The sequence below is a fragment of the Aulostomus chinensis genome, chromosome 17 (assembly GCF_037954235.1).
Source record: "Aulostomus chinensis isolate RoL2024-O1b breed Wild chromosome 17, RoL_Achi_v1.0, whole genome shotgun sequence".
Lineage (NCBI taxonomy): Eukaryota > Metazoa > Chordata > Actinopteri > Syngnathiformes > Aulostomidae > Aulostomus > Aulostomus chinensis.
The window spans coordinates 24,253,013-24,267,314 of record NC_141336.1 but is presented as its reverse complement, the minus strand read 5'-3'; the positions used below and the strand labels follow the sequence as shown (position 1 = coordinate 24,267,314).

The 14,302-nt window shown below is 45.0% G+C and overlaps 1 protein-coding gene across 4 annotated transcripts in view; it reads left to right on the top strand.

Annotated features, from left to right (window-relative positions):
• The window catches only part of LOC147246869 (leucine-rich repeat and fibronectin type-III domain-containing protein 2), a 114,664-nt gene that overhangs the window by 80,834 nt on the left and 19,528 nt on the right, over window positions 1–14,302 (top strand). The window lies entirely within an intron of this gene.

Here is a 14,302-nt window from a genome sequence, read left to right as displayed (position 1 = left end):
TGCTGAGATGTGAATTTACACAACCACATGAACCCTCATGTGCTTCATTTCCTGATTCTGCATCGACTGCGTCATGCATGCTTGCATCCACGCTGTATGTTCTGGAGCCAAAGCGTCAGCCTTCATCTGTTCCATCGGCGTGGATGCAGTGGCTCTGTTTCCACTCTGGAGAGATACAGGGCCGCTCTTTAAGTGAACCAGTTACCCACCGCAGGTGTAGAGTAATGAGGTCACACGAAGATGGAATCTCTGACCTAAAACTCTCAACATGTATTTTGCATGTCTGGAAGCTTCATATGAACGCGAGCGCCGAACAGTGATGATCAAAAGTCTCCTGCTTGTTTTCGTAGCTTGTGATGTGATTTCCACAGCACTGCATTGTTTCTGTGACAGTCAGATACTGTCTTTCTTTCCTTCTATCGTTCCTTCTTCTTTCTGTCTTTCATTCCCACACATTCAAATACAAATTAACTGTACACTGCATAATAAAAATGAAAGTGAACACCTGTGACCAGTCAGGGGTGAACCCCACCTCGCCCCTAGCATCAGCTGGGATAGGCAGTACAGAAAATGGATGGATGGATGGTGAAGAACTGCTGAAAACCCTCCAGGGCTGAAAGTATCATTCTCCAAGCAGCAACCAGTCAATAAACATTAACTAGGTCATGAATATCAGTGAGGTCAAAATATTAGAAGAAAAAATGATAGCTTCTGTAAGTCACGTCATCAACAAATCAATCAGGGTTGAATAAACCTCGAAGGGGTGCGCACAAAGCCACTCGAACCAACACAAAAGACATTCGTGCTGTGAGTCAAAGACGATCCGTGACTCGCTTCTTGATGCATCCTTTCTGCTCCAGGATGTAGCAACAACCAGCGAGCGCATGATTGTGTTGTTCTATCTTTGAGAATTTGGTGCAGATTTCCATCAAAGAAGAGGTGTCTTCTTGCCAGTGAGGTTGTTGTTCAGTACCTTTTTGCTCTTACAGAGAACTTAACTATGAAACCCACCTGCCTTGTCAGACTGAGTGTTCTACGGCCAAAACAGTCGTGCTGTGGATGAGGAAAGAAAATGAAAAATACAACAACTCGTATGTTGTTGTATTTGGGGTGATCTAGGCTTGAGCGGTCAAACATGCAGAAAGTCCAGAGTGCTTGAGTCATGAACACACTCTCAGTGTTTGTGTCCCACAGCTGGCTCGCCACATGCGTGCAGGCAGGAGGAGAGAATCAGGTGTGATGAAAGAGAGGAGAGCTCCTGGTGGAGGAGGTGGGGGCTGATCAGGAAATGGTGTAGGAAAATCTAATTTATTTTTCATACACGGCTGAGATGGAATGTCATATATCATGCGATGCAGCAATTTAGTGCCAGTCCTAGGCTCACAAAAGATGAAAGAATAATGATCAAAGATACAGAGAGAGAGAAAAGTCAGCTGGCGGAGTCGCTGTGGGAGCCTCTTCCACCGAGAACAATAAAAACTGTGTTAACATAGTCATCCATATAATGTCACTGTTGGCTTTCAGTGTGGGACAAAACACTTCAAACATCTGACGCAGGAAGCAGTCACAATGAACTGACACCTCCAGCCAAACCCCCCCCCCCCCCTTCTTTTTGGGTCTGGCACACTTGAGAGTGATGAGAGAGAAGGAAGCTCTGAGCTGGATACATGCAAACACTCACTGTGAGTAACTTAACAAATATTTGGGTTCGTGTCCCACTGGGGCTGCACAGCTCCACCAGGGTGCACGCGGAAAAAAACCTGTTTTATCTGCTCCAAATCCTCCAGCCTAAACGAAACTGCTGTTACGTTTCTCCCCCTCTGATTGGCTCTGACCCAGATCCATCTCACGCCCAAAGTACCAACCAATCAGAGGCAGAGTAGAGCTGTGGGTGGGTCCTCTGGGTATGCGCAGCCTGCAGGGCAGGATTACGTACATTTCCTTCTGAGTTGGAAAAAATATGTCAAGTCAGTTTTATTTATATTGCGCCAAATCGCAACAAAAGTTACCTTGTGACACTTTACAAGTCAAGCAGGTCCAGCACCTCACTCCTTCCATGAATGGCTTGTTAGCACCCACTGGGTGACCTAACTTGTTCAACTGTGGGTGAGTAGGAGAAAGAATCTGGTCAACATCCATGGGAGCAGCAGAAACTAAAGACAGACTCCTTCGGTGTTTTTGCTGGATGTGCAGAATCTGACAGCAGAGGGCTGTTTTCACAAGCACAGCCGGATTAGCAAATGTTCATCTGCAATCTGATTAAAAATAATAAGAACAAGATACTAGAAAGGCCACTGTGGCTCTGCTGCAGCCGTCTCTCCCTGCCTTGAATTGCTCAACCTGCCATCGCTCGAGATCACGCAAGTGTTGTTGGAGGTTGGTGTTTCAGAATTTTACTGGAATTGCAAAATCATTTCCAAATAGTTGTCATCAGCTTCCACAATTCCTGAAGGAAAAGCGTCTCTGTTCACACGACCTTCTGATGTTCATCTCAGCAGACGCGAGGATGTGGAAGTGTGAAGCTAGGAGAAAGAAAAGTTTTACAGCGGTGTAGACGGCACCTTGCGACTACGGTGAAAAATATTTGCACTTTCATTAATCCTGAGTGTTTTAATGAGGGGGAAGACGGGGTGACATTTTCACATTCCTGTTATTCTTGTGCGCCGTACTGTTGCACGTGTGTGCAGGGTGTCTTTAACCCTGACCAAGGTCATTCTCTATCCTTTACCAAGAGTGAATTCCAGTACTGTCACCACAGACAAAGCAGTGCTGCCCCTTTCACAGAGAAACTGGTCATAAAATATCTCAGTTTTTTTTGTTGTTGCTTTATTTTTGTAAATTAAACTTCTGATTTACAGGAAATGACTCACACTTACTACAGTTGGGTCTGGAGAGGTTCTATGCTCTCTGTTGTTTCCTGGGTCACCTGCGCCCTTGGATAATAGCTGACGAGAGAGGCTAAAATTGCCCACTGAATGATGGGAAATAATATAAAATTATTGAAGAAAAGATAGGCAATCAGAGCTTATCCGCCAAATATTAACTCCCCAGTGTCTCCTATTGACAGGTTGCCATGGAGATGTTAGATCTGCTGTCAAAACGAATTCACCAGATTCATCAGTTCCCCAGATAAACTGCATAAAAATATAAACTTGTCAAACTAAGGAAGATGGATGGATGAAATGTTTTTAAGAGATATCGTGACAGCCGGCACAAGGCGTTAATATACAGAGCAAGTCAGAGCTTTCTCTTTCAATTACACTTTGATTTATGTCTTCATTCACCCGCTCCGTCTTTGATTGGCTGCACCAGCATGACTTTTGTCCAACCTTTCCTTTTTCTGCTTTAAAGGTTTGAGAATTTCCATTATGTTGTTACACACCAATGATCAACCAATTGAGGTATCTATATCAGGCTCAGGAGCTCTTTCTACTTCACTGGCACCATGAGAAATGTTCAGATCTGCCCCGTGTTCTGCATGATGATGTCCAGAGGAGATATTTAGTCACGTCCAGAGGCTCCCAGCATATGCACCGAAGAAAGGGGCTTTCTAGCAGAGCATTTTTTCAAGAGTTGCTCAGTGTTCTGTTTTGTTTTTCTGTTATCTGCCAGTGTTTGGGTTTTTATCTTCCAGCAGGAGAAGGTAATTTCCATAGGGAGTCAGGGATACTCGCCGGGGAGATGGAGCTGTTGAAGCAGACGGCTTGTTAATAGTCATAATGAAATTAGCTCCCTTTATGACATCGTCTTGTCAGTGCACAGTACAAATATTAGAATGCTTCATGAAGATGATGATGGCGCTTTACATCACAGCTTTTAGTAACAGATAGTACAACCTCCAGAAAAACATGGCCGCCAGCAACCAGCCCAACCGAGACAAACATCACAAAGGCCTCTCAAAAGAGGCAAATTAACAGAAAAGGAGCAGAAACGCATTGATTATTGCACTTTTGAGCGGCAACATGCAGAGCGGCGGTTGGGAGTCATGGCCTTCTACGTAGAGATGCATCCAATAGTAGCAGTTAAGCTAAATGGTCTCTATAATGAACTCAGACATGAACAAATGTCTCATGAGGACGGTGTCACGTAAACTTCATTTTTACGTTTCAAGCTGACTTCTCTGCACCTGGTCATGTGATGTATTTGTGGATCATGTATCAGTACATGCAAAAAATGCTCATGTGAATATTTTACTCAAAGCCCAAGAGACTTCATTCATGTTGTGGATTCATGCAGCCATGTCAGTGGGTGAGTGAAGCATTCAAGTACGTGTTTATCTGCACTGCTTAATTTCATATCCACTTGGGATAACTCAATGTTTTGTTAAGTGATATCACACGATAATCAGAGTCCACAAATAAAACTCCTCCTCAATCGGCACCCATCAGCTCGACAAGCTCAAATGAAGCATTGCAAACTAGGCCGCCTCCAACACTTTCCTGTGTTGCTCACAATTGAGAAAGGAAAAGCATTGATTTGCACTAAAATGAGTGCAGGATTTCTTTCCTCGCCCGATTTGGTGTGACAAAACCGCTGGAGCTGAACTAATGCTGTTAAAAAGCCACACCTGCTGCCATGTGCTTTTGTCTGATGTGTCGTCTTCACTCGCTGCCACTGTGGAGGGAAAGTTGCAGATTCTTGCAAGTGAAGTCACAAAGCGGGGGAGCTCAAGTTTTCCAAAAAAGAGTGCCGTTGTCTCCTTTTATGCGGGCGTTTTTCTCATGCTGTTCCTCACCTGTCGCCTCAACATGATCGTCTGTTTTTACTGCAGCAAGTGTCAAGCGTTTGAGCGTAGACCTTTTTACATCCGGCACATCACATTCCGTCTCATTGGATCATGACATCAGCGTTATTTTGGTGCCTTGGAGGCATTCATCAGTGTAAGGCCCCCTATTGTACTCCAGGCTGTGTTTTCACAAATATGTGGCTGGAAACAGGAGCAGACTGAGCAGTTTGAAGCGTGTGTGGTGCTGAAAAGGCTCCTGGAATGTGAAAACAAATTCTTCCGTACTGCTGAAGAACAATCACCACGTGCCATGTAGATCCTCAAAGAAATGATCTGATAGATGAGGAAGAAAAAGAAGGGCAACTCAAAGGGTGCAGAAACACTTGGACACAGTCCCTGAGGGGCTTTAGGTGCTGACCTTGAAACCACATGATCTTAATGTTGATTTTAAAACCTACATATCTTGTTACCCAATGCTAATGAAGCACATGCCCACATGGCATCATTTTCCTCAGCTGTCACCTGTTTTTTGCGCCCAGTGCCAACACTTTAAATTGAAATTCTCTTAACTTTCCAAAACTGCTCCGTAGTCGTTCCTGTCTCTGTATCATACGGTTGCCTGCATGCACATCTTCCTGGCTCTGCAGCTGTCACACCGAGGCATAACAGTGGGACATCTCTGTTTGTAAGATTACTCACAAGATATTCAGTCAATGCTCATGATGGGGAAAAAAATAAACAAAAATAGTAATAATCTTAACTAATATATAAACAGAAACCTCCCACAGAGCACAAAGCTCTACCCAGGCAACATCGATGGAGGTTTGCATGAAGGAGCTAATAATGTTTTCACTGTTGTGCAAATATCTCCTCCCATGTCCTCCGGGGGCTTGAAGTCACACTCTGATTATTAATTATGTCGTCGCACATCACTTGTGTCAGTCTGATGTCAGTCAGATGGTGAATTACTGTAACCGCTATAGATTAGACTTCAATTCATCTCTCATCAGAACTTTGGAGAAGACCTCGCCTTGTGGAGTCCAGTGTCCTGTCCAGTGTCCTAATATCAGAAATCAGGCATCACTGTGACGGCACTTGACAAAAAAACTCAGTCTTCCTCCACCGTTAGTGGTCGAACAGGAGATGGATCCTGTTAACAGAGGAGGAGGACCTCGAGGAGCTACAAAGGGAGACACGTCCTGGGCAAGGAGCAGTTCTGGTCTATCATGTTGATGGCTTTTTTCTGGAGCTTGGCGACACTATCGCCACTGGTAGAAGAAGGCACTATGGGTATTGAATCGACATGCTCCGTGTGTTTGCACGCTGGTTTTATGGTCTCAAGGAAATAATCTTTGTTCTGCCAAACAATGCAGAGCAACTCTGGCACACAAAGTGCTTTGATGATTGGGTTTAATTAGGCTGCAACATGCTGCACAGTAGTCATTTGTTCTGAAATGTGTTAAAACAAAGTCCAAACTGTGACATTATGTATTCATGTACAGAAATAGTACAAATGGCAGCGAGCAGCCTTCGAATTTCAAAAGAATATCTCAACACTTATTTTTCCTCCTCATGTCACTTATTAAAAGATATTCCTCAAGCAGAGTGCGTCGCTGTGGACTTCTGATTTGAGATGTTTGCCGGCATCTCAGAGTGGCAAACAGGTCTACCAGACGGGACAACAAGCACGAGCCCTCCGACCATTCGACAGGTGGTAAATGCAGCAAAGTAGTACACAAAGAGTAATACCTAAATATTTTACAAAACATCCTTCAATTTCACATCATCATACTTGCCGTAGCTGTGGACTATCATTTCCCTGAGATGAGGGGTTATTACCACCATCGTGGCGGGAGTGTTATCCTTCAGTTTCACCTCCAAATAAACTAGATCAAATGTTTCCAGGTTCCAAAATCCTAGTAATTACTTGAGTGAGTATAATGTTCTGATGACATATAGATTTTTCATGATATTCTGTGTAAGTCTGAGAGTGTCCCTGGGAAGAGCTAAAGGTCGGGAGACGGAGAGAATGCGTTCTAGGCCGCCGCTGACTGACACGAACCCTGAGCTACCTGGGTAGAAGCTGCATCGTCTGACCTTTTAACATCTGGTTTGTATCTGTTGCTATGGGAAACGACATTAAATATTAAGACAGTGGTTCCCAAACTGAAACATTCAACCTCCTGCAGTGTATGTACTCTACCTCCACAGTGGCTAGGCTGCAGCTGCTAATGTCAATGCTAGCTGTCAGACCCGGTACTTGAAGCTCAGCAGCAGACGCTTCCTACGGGCTGGACTGTCTTCAGCTGCATCCACCCACAGGCCGGGCTACTCCGGTGGGTGTGGGCCAGACTTGCTCCAACCACTCATCCATATTCGGGCAAGTTAAGTAACATCGTTGGTGCTAAAGAGCTTTTTGTGTTCAGACCCAGGAGGAGCTGGACATGGGCTATACTGGGGGTCGATTACCCAGAGGACCGGCCCATGGCCCTGTTCTGTCTCTGATTGGCTTGTACTTTGTGCCATGTGGAGCAAGATGGATCAGGATCAGAGAACTCTGTGCAACCCTATTTTAGATTCATGTTAGTAGGGGAACTGGCAGTTATTTATGGCAGGAATGGAGAAAAAATTTGAACAGAAATCCTGGAACAGGATCCATCCATCCATCCATCCATCCATCCATCCATCCATCAACACTTATCCAAAGTCTTGGAGGTAGCAGCTCCAGCATAAAACCTCCCACTTCTCTTCCCCTGACCACATCAACCAATTCTGACGAGGTGATCCCAAGGTGTTCCTAAACCAGTGGGGAGATGCTGTCCCTCCACCTGGTCGTGGGCCCAACCCCAGCTGGAGCGCCCCCCTAGGGAGATGTCTACTTGGAATCCTGACCAGATACCCGAACATGGCCCTACTCTCAGTCTGTCTCGCACAGTTGCCTGAACCTTCTTCTCAGAGGCAGAGAGAGAGAGAGAGAGCAGACCCCTTTTGAGGAAACATGTTTCAGCTACTTGTGCCCGCGATGTCGTTCTCTCAGTCATGACCCATATTTCATGACCATAGATGAACATGACATCCAGCTTTGCCTCCTAGCTCAGCTCTCTTTTCATCAAAACGGTGGGGTAGAAAAACAAGTCTAGGGCAGATTTTTACTTTCCAGCTGATGCTGAGTTTAAGCACTCCTTCAAAGAGTAAAATCTGACAGGAGAAACAGCAGTGTAACCCGTTAGTTTCACCTGAGGAGTGTAAAGGTAGGAGGTTTGAAGCATCAGAGATGGCCTCCTGTGAGTCTTACCTTGTCTGAGGAAGCAGTGGGCAGCCAACCAGGATCAATACGTGGATCTCAGGAGCCTGCAGCCCAGCAGGTTTGATAGCACACACACACACACACACACACACACACACACACACACACACACACACACACTGCTCCTGACTGTTATGTTTCAATCAATGGACTCTATTGACTAGGTTGTTTCTGGTCAGTGCTGCCATCTGAGTAACCGCCGAGCCGATCAGGTTGCTGTGGACATTGTTCACTCTGCAGCACAAATCCGACAAGAGAATTTTCAACTTTCTGCTGCTTCTAAAACACAATAATGGGGCTCGTGTTGAGGAAAATGAATGAATCACATTTCATGAGATACGTGAAATAAAAGTGACAGAAGCAAATGGAGAAAAGAGTTGTGGAGAATGAAGATTAGAGGAGGGAGGCATTCATGACATCAGCGAAGTTCAGCTTGCTTTTCTCGCACATTTACTATGAAGTACCAATACAGTTATACTACTGATGGGAATAAGCAAGACTGTGTGAGTGTTACAGCAGTTTTATTGGTCTGTTGAGTCAGTGGACATCAACACAGAGGTGCAGAATTTTTTGGTCTGAATGGGTGGATGAGGGCGTTGCAGTATTCATCAGATTTTTAGTTTCACTCTCCTCTGCTCAGAGAAACAACATTTGTACACAAAACACACCCACTTGTACAGGAGACGGTTTCTTCGATGGTGTAAAAATTATGAGAAAAATCATTGTCAATCCCATCATCAACTACTGCTTTGGTAGTTTTGATTATTTGGCCTGAACTGTAGAAGACAGAAGGGCTCTGAATGATTGGAGAACGTATTGATTAGCTCTGACTGTCCCAGCTCTCCTATCAGTTCCTCCTCACGTTTGGAGGTAATTAACTCTCTTGTCTGTGTCGGGGAGAGCTGCTCCACCCCTCCTCACTCTGCCTGCAGCTTCCATTTTCAACCCACAATGCATTGAGTTTTGGTTTTTTAGGTCCTACATCAAATATGCTTGTGCTCTCACCTATGGAGAACCAAGCTGCGGTTCACTGGGAAACAGAGTTCCATTTTTCAGGAGACCCGATCTGATTGTTTGGTCCAGCAGTTGTTCAGACCGGGGACCAAAAACTAAACACCACATTGATGCAAATGTTGAGGCGTCATCTTGGTCTTCCTATGATTTAAAACAAAACAAAAACACGGACAGTTCAGTTCGGTTCACAATCTTACACGCAACGATGGGGTCATTTTAACATCATGATGATGTTTGTAGTTCTTATTCAAAAAAAGACTAAAAAAATGGCTCCTACAGGCGTCACATGTCTACAACGCACTTCCATCATGCAACTCATCTCAATCCAATTAATATTTCTGACTATGATGACTTGTGTGTCACTTCAGTGTATAATCAGACTGTTAACTGGTCAGATGGGCAGCAGTGGTTTTCTAGCTGAGAGGCAACAGTAAAAGAGCTGGTAGCAGATTTAAGGAACCGGACCAAACCGATTTTTGAATTACATTAACTGAAGGATGCAGGGAACATGATGAACTAGTTCTATTCACTGGTTTTTCCCTGGAACTGATGCAACTCTCTTGCCACAAGCCACTGGAAGACTTGAAAAACAAGCAGCTTCCTGCTAAACTGCTGGAGAGTCTCTTGTTTCCCAGAACCACCAGAGCCCAGAGCCGTCTGAGGCGGGCAGAACCTGACTGCTGGGCCCTCAGCATGCGCTGAAAAGGTTCTTCCATCACTTAAACTGCCAGCTGACACTGTATGTGTGTGTGTGTGTGTGTGTGTGTGTGACAGCCATGTTTGCTGTACAGAGTAAGCTGCATCGCACATCAAAGGGAACATTCTGTATCTCCAAATCACTGCCTGCTGTAATCATCACTTTTATGAGCAACATTTCTGAAACTAATTAAAAGGGACCCTTATCAGCCTTTGAAAGCAAATCACGTATTGAGTAGGAAACAAAAGTTAATCCCATTATTGTAGCTGGAATATTGGCTGACTGAATCACAAGCAGATAAGTTTTATTTGATTTGAATCTCTTGCAGCTCATCTTCAAAACAAATTTCAATCCCTGTGCCTTCCGTCCACCAGGGAAGACTCACATCAGACGTGTTTGACACAAAGCCTGCTGACAGCTGCTGATTGCTTCTGTCCTTCCTATTCTCTCTCTTGTATACGCCCCCATCCTGAGCGTGTTTCTCCTCGGTAGCTTCTCCCCGTCAGCCACATAAATGCACACGCAGGCACAATGTAGATGAGCAGCTTTAGTTTAAAGCAGCCGGTTCCTCATTCAGGTGGCTTAAGCTCTTTAACACTTGCAGTATGAATTATATATCAGTCCCCATATGGAGCGTCTTCTACATGAACACACACATCTTGCTCCGTGAGAGTTCATATAAACACAGTCTCATATCTGACACCGTCTGTCTTTGATAGCTTTCTCTCATTCTGAACAGATTTGGGTTGATATTTATATTTCTGAGTAGGTCTCAGTGTTTGTTTGTTTCTTCCTTTGGAGAGGCAGATGACTGGGGTTTATGTGGGTAAAGTTTCCGGAATCAGTTCTCAACCAATTGTTGTTGTCCTAGTAAACAAGAACAGGCTTGACTTATTGACGAGGGTGCATCTGAATCTGAGACAGGAGGTGGCGCTACACCCCCTCACCACTTTCTGCAATCAGACTTTCTTCACCTTTTGCACCACATACTGAAACAAGTCAGGCAGCGGCAGCTTTGCCGAACAGAGATAGCATCAAGTTTGTGTTTGGTTGTTTCACCAGCCACGACGAGCCCTCCCTCGACTGTGTGCTGTTCGATTTCTGGCTCCAGTACCACGTAAGCACCCTATAGAATCTGTGCAGGATGCCTGCATAGGCTAATTCAGGGCCAAATGAAGTGGATTCAGTGAAGGGATAAAACTACATCCTCCTGCGCCTGGTAACTGGCAGATTACTCTGTACGCTGTGCAGTGGTGTAGAGAAATGATGCTGGGATGTTGGAGATAAATGTCCAGGAGAAGCCAACTCCCTCGTTTACACCAACAAAAATAACAAAGCCTGTCGTCTGGCGCCATGTAAACGGTATATTACTCCAGATGCTGAGCGTAGCAAAAGACTGGATAAGAAATAGTGTCCAGACTTTCTAGGAATAACAGTGAAAACCTGCCGTTGGTTAATAAATGATCAGAAGCAGTCAACAGGCCGTAAAACGGAAACCTGTAGTTGCATTTTTCAGAATTACAATATAGTGAGCAGGCCCTCGTCAGAGAGACGGAGGCTTGTATTCAGGTGAGTCTGCTGCCTGCCTGGGGTGGTGGCACTGCCGTCCCAGGAGTGCAGAGATAGCATCCTGCTAACGTTTCAACCCTTGACTGGTGCCTGTTATCAGTGAAACAGTCTCAGAACTTGATGAGCACTACTTTGTCTTTGCCGACATGTTCTGACTAACCACGGTTCCCAGACCTGGGCGAATGGCTCCACCTGTTCGAGTTCTTGCTACTTCATTCGACATTTCTCACTAACACCCACATTCAGCTTTTTTTCTTGCCTGGTTTTCAACACAAGGCTTAGTGTCTTCATGATGGCTGCATGCTTGTATGTTCCCGTCCCCGTCAGTCTCTCCAACCCTGATCTTCTGCTCACACACTCGTCAAGCTCCCTGGTGTGTGTTGGGAGGACTATACTACTGCTGGTAATCTGCTTTCACTGGCAGCCTGAAAAAGAAGTTAAGGCATAGAGCCTCTGCCAGCCGTCTTGTGTGTGCCTTGGTTAAGTGTGTGTACATCTGAATGTCAACACGGCTAGTTTTCTTTAAACTATGCAAAAGTGAAACAAAATTGAATTTGGAGGCTGTCAAGCACTTCGCTATACAGCAGGCTGTCAGAAGCTAATCACAGATGGCATGATCAGACAGTCTGTTTCACTCTGGTAAAAGGTTTTCTGCCTTTCACGTGGAAAATGTTGAAAGCTTCCACCCACAGCGCAAGACAGCCTGTAGGTTTGTGCGTACAATGTGTGCATGAGTGGCTCCGCCGCTGGGCTTGTGCTGTACGTTGAAGCTGCAACAAGGGTGATGGATGAAGCTTGTTACTCACAAGTGATTTGCATCATCCTTACTGTTGCCTCAAAGCTGCCGTGGGAACCATCATAAACCACGTCCCCCCCCCCCCTTTCACAGTAACAGATCACACTGTCAAAACTCATCTAAAGTTGTCTCTCCTTTCTCTCATGTGTAGCCTCTCAGGCATTGCGGGGGGAAAAAAGAAGAGAGATTGCTCTTTGACGTTCTACCGATCCACTTTCTCTTGGCCTCCCTCTGCTCCAATCGACCCTCCTCCACATGGTGATCCACTTTTCCTTCCGAATGGTCCCAGGCTAAACCTCTCTCTTTCCCTCTCTTTTTACCCTCTTACTCTCGCTACTGCATCTCTCGCTCTCCTTCGCTCGCCCTCCTCCCCGCTGCGATGACTGCGTGTTGTGTTGCACCTTCGGGCTATGTGTGGGATGGTGGATGGTGTTGTGGGCTGGCATCTGGCAGCCCCTGATAAGAGAGCAAGTGAGCTGATGCTATTCCTTCTGAGATCTTTTTTTTAATTATTTCTCTTTTTCTTCTTTGGTCAACCAGAAAGATTAAGTTGTTTTTTTTTTCCTTGTGTCTGAAGGACCTTGTTGAAAAAGTCCCATACAACAGATCACAAAGTTAACGCGCTGGGCACTCGCACCCTCCAGTAAAACGACTACATCAACACGTGCAGCTGCAGTAGTTGATGTTTAAGATGGAATTATTCACTCATTCTCACGGAGCAGATAACCTTCCTCACCTGTTGTGTGTCCGTCTACCTGATGAAAGAGCGGTCGTCACTCTTTCCGCCCAGTGTTGGTCTCCACCGATGCTTGGGGAGGAATATTTCGCTGCTCGATACTCAATAGGCTTTGCAGCTCACAACGTACATGTTCAGTGTTTCTTCCAGAAGCAAAAGTGATAAAATAAAAGAGACTTCGAATAAGTTGTGGGTCTGGAGACATGAGCAGTGCCTTTTCTTTTACATAAAGTTCAGTCAGGACTACTCAGGTCCCAAACAATTTCAGATTTTTGAATCTTGTTGAAACAACTGAATTGATTTTATTGGAATGGCTTCCCTCTCTGACTTTAAACAAGCCAGCAGCCATGTTGTTAACGGTTTATGTGAAGAATACTTAAAAACCTTGACCAGCAAGATCTTTTCTCTTCTCCTGGTGTCCCAGCTGATGTTGGGACACATTTGGAGAAATGACCTGAAGCTGTTCCTGAGATGTTACATTCACGAGGACGACACCTTAAATGTCTCAAACCATATTTAATCATTTCTCTTGTACTTTTTTCTTGCCACATATATTTGCTGGTCCAAGTTCAAGTTTGTTTGTGAAGAAATCCAGAAATGTAGACTCAAAGTTTCTGTGTATATTTAAAAAAAAAAAAAAAAGCACTTGTAGCATTGAACGTGTACTGCATGTAGGCACACATGCTAACAGCTACATCCTGCATGTTGGCTCACCAGTATTGTGACCTAAAGAAACTCTAGATCAGTTTTGACCCCTGCCCAGTAGGAACGCACCCCAGACCAGGCCTGGCATACTTCCTGACTGAGACCAGCTATTCTGAGCCACAAGCTGTCATTTAATAGTTGAACTGTTATTCGTGGAAGTTTGGAATTAAATGCTTACCTCAGTGAATAAATACTGCAACATCTGTATATTAATTTGACTCCCAGGCCTGCTTTGTTGAACAGCGTATGCCCCTTTTTAATGGAAATATCTCCCTTGTTACACTTTGTACTGGCTTAATTTTGTGTGTAACCCAGGGTGATTATGTGTGTGTGTGTGTGTGTGTGTGTGTGTGTGTGTGTGTGTGTGTGTGTGTGTGTGAGTGAGTGAGTGAGAGAGTGAGAGAGAGAAAAGAATGCAATATTTGTCTGCGATTAATTCCAAATGTGACTCCAGGGAAAGAGGCACACATACTGATAGCTAGCTTGTGCATGTTGGGCCTGACGTGGGAAGACGAGGCATCAGGAGCTACCATGGATTGATCGCGGCAGAGCTGGAGAGGACCAAGGCCAGACTGGCTGGCTGCACTCTCATTAAGAGCCTCCATCGACCTTTCAAATGTGTCCCAAAATCAGTAGCTGCTAAATATAACTGCGATTAAATGACCACACGTAGTGTATACATTCATCTAGCTGGCAGACGTGCTGCTCGTGTGTTCACGAGCAAAGATGCTCAGATATGTGCGTTCGGGAAT